At 44.2% G+C, this 2,622-nt stretch overlaps 1 protein-coding gene across 3 annotated transcripts in view; it reads right to left on the reverse strand.

The window, feature by feature from the left end:
- The window catches only part of SLC16A14 (solute carrier family 16 member 14), a 35,103-nt gene that overhangs the window by 31,936 nt on the left and 545 nt on the right, over window positions 1–2,622 (reverse strand). Inside the window, exons 1-3 of one of the 3 annotated variants that reach the window (XM_025191220.1) lie at window positions 2,609–2,620; window positions 929–984; window positions 13–73 (exon numbers count right to left, since the gene is read on the reverse strand). The gene's annotated coding sequence lies outside the window, so the exon portion shown is untranslated. Of the gene's footprint in view, window positions 1–12; window positions 74–928; window positions 985–2,608; window positions 2,621–2,622 lie in introns of those variants that run through there. The other 2 variants (XM_014525394.2, XM_025191221.1) reach the window with 2 other exon arrangements.

The raw sequence follows: 2,622 nt of genomic DNA on the forward strand, positions 1-2,622 counted from the left end.
GCAAAGTCATACCTCACAGTTCCTTGCTGGAGGTCCTGCAGAGTGTAAAACTATCTAAATGATCAACATTGCCCTAAAACGAATAAATACATGGAGTCAGATCCTCACATAAAAAAGAGAGAAGAAAACTAGGTGATTAAGAATCACTTAGTAAAGATATACTGAATAGCTATGATCATAAAAATAGTATGCTATATAAGAATGAGGAAAACTTGCAAGATATTAAACATGGCTGAAATTTATTTAAAAAGTGTTGTCTCATGGACATTTTATTCCATTATTTAAGAAACAGAATGTGATCACATACCCTTCAACAAACTCAAGGCACCCCTCAGAAAATGTCAGTTCTTAATTTTCATTTGATTTTTTTACTACAGAAAAATAATAGAGCAATTCTTCTGTTGCAAAGAGCTCAGACAGACCAAAATAAGCCAGAATGTTTTAACACTTATATATTCCTACTTGAAATAGCTGGGTTTATCTTGTGAATCATGTTTGCACACCTAACAATGCTAACATTGCGTAGCACTCCATAGCAAACCTGAAAGTATCTCAAGGCCCCCCAGGGTGCCAAGGCATCCTGGTTGAGAATCACTGCCCTACAGTGACAAATTGATTTAACAAAGTGATACAAGCTAGTTCCAGATTTACAACCACCACCAACTCAGGGTTGAAGCAAAATGCTTACTTTTACTGTATATGAATCAGATTCAATTTCCCACATCTATTGCATTATTAATCCTCCTTTATTTTTATCTCCGGTCCAGAATCTGTACTGTAAATAAACTCATAAGCAGGAAGGTCACTTGCAAAAGTTGTGCAAACTCTCAGCTACTGGACAGAGCTAGGATTGGACAGTTTACTCCTCACTATTGACTCAGCATATCCTTGGCCTATTATATTGTGCATTGTGGAAAGATGGACTTACCTTCCCTCGGTCCCTTTGCCAGGCCACAGCACCAGAGCCAAATAGACTGTAGTACCCTAGAAGGCAGAAAAGCACTCTTTACAACCACAAGAACCTAAATAAATTATTATGGAAGTGACAACAGCTACTTTGCAAAAATATCTCTTCCAAACAACTAAGATGGTATGGTCCTCAGTCCCAAAAATACATGACTAGGGCACCAAACTAGCTACTGGGTTTGGAAGTGGGAGAAGCTCCTAATGGCCACATTTTTAAGAACTCAGGGTTGGACTTTCAACATCTCAATTCCCCAGAGAGGGGCCAGATTTTCAAAAGAACTGAGCTCCTATTTAGCATCTAATGAGAGCCAGATGTTTAGAAGCGCTTTAGAAGGCTCTGCATACAGTGTGCAACCAATATACTGTGCTCTTTAGAAAACTGCACTACAAATTTAGTAGTGTTAAATAGGAGCTGAGCTTTTCTAATAATCTGACTCACCATTTCTTCCTGTTGTGGGGTTTTTCTTTGTTTGTTTTTAATACATCTGTCCACAGTTGGACCTTCTCCTTCCCCATTAGAGTTGTGGAGAGTAAGCGAATCACCGCAAACCTATTTAACATTTCTATTCCTCTGCAAAGCTCCAAAAAAGGGAGGGAGGCAGGCCAAGAACAGGGACATAACGTTCATATGAGTTTTCCCTATTTCCAAGTGTCTCCACTACTCCCAGCTATGCTTTGGTTTTTATTCCTAAAATCCAACTACCCTGGTTCCTGAACAGGCCACTTGATATGCAGCTTATTGCAGTTCCTATGGCACATCAGTTCCATGTATTAGATAGGCCCCATTAAACTTAACAGGAGTTCTGCATGCAGGACTGTTAGGTTTCTTCCTGTCTCACTGAATACACTAAGCTAAATGAGAAGCAACTTCTGCTGGGTGTAAACCACCATCTAAGGTGAACTACCACTAATACAGCTTTACAGATGTGAAGGCCAGAGGGAAGCATTGTCATCATCTGATCTGACCTCCTGCATCACACAGGCTATAGACTGCCTGTATCTTTTAGTTCAGCAATTTGTTGTTGGGTTGGACCAGTTCTTTAAAAAAAAACAACCACCCATCTGCTCCTGATTCAAAGAGCCCAAGTGATGGAGAATTTACCATATCCAGTGATTGATTATCCTTGCTATTAGAAATTACTAAATAATAATGCACCTCTGAATCCTGCTTCTACCCGAGAACCCTAGTGCTTTACAAACAGTAATGAAATTGGTCTCAACGTGTCCCTGCTAGGTAGGGCAAGTATCATTAACCCAATTTTGCTGAGGCACACAGAAGTTAAGGTCCAAGTTTCTGTAGGGGTGCCTTGACTTCGGATCCTCGCCCACAGCAGAGCCAAGCGCGCTGCGCAGCGCCAGGCAGGACGCGCGGGCCCGGGGCAGGGCTGACCCAGGGCGCCGCCAGCCCCGAGACATGCTGCCGGGCGGGTGGGCGCTGGCTCCTGCCCCGTGCTCCGGAGGAAGCCGCATGCCCATGCCCATGCCCATACCCATACCCATCCCCACCGCTGGTGCCGGGAGGAGGCGGAGAGTGTTCCGGGGCTGCCTGGCAGTGCGGGTTTTAAGGGCAGGTTCCCAGCGGCTCCGCCACGCGAGGGGGCGGCTCTGGGCAGAGGCGCCGGGGGGCATGACCGCTAGTTACCTCCGTGCCGCAGC

Source organism: Alligator sinensis, unplaced genomic scaffold (assembly GCF_000455745.1).
Source record: "Alligator sinensis unplaced genomic scaffold, ASM45574v1 scaffold792_1, whole genome shotgun sequence".
In the NCBI taxonomy this organism is placed as follows: domain Eukaryota; kingdom Metazoa; phylum Chordata; order Crocodylia; family Alligatoridae; genus Alligator; species Alligator sinensis.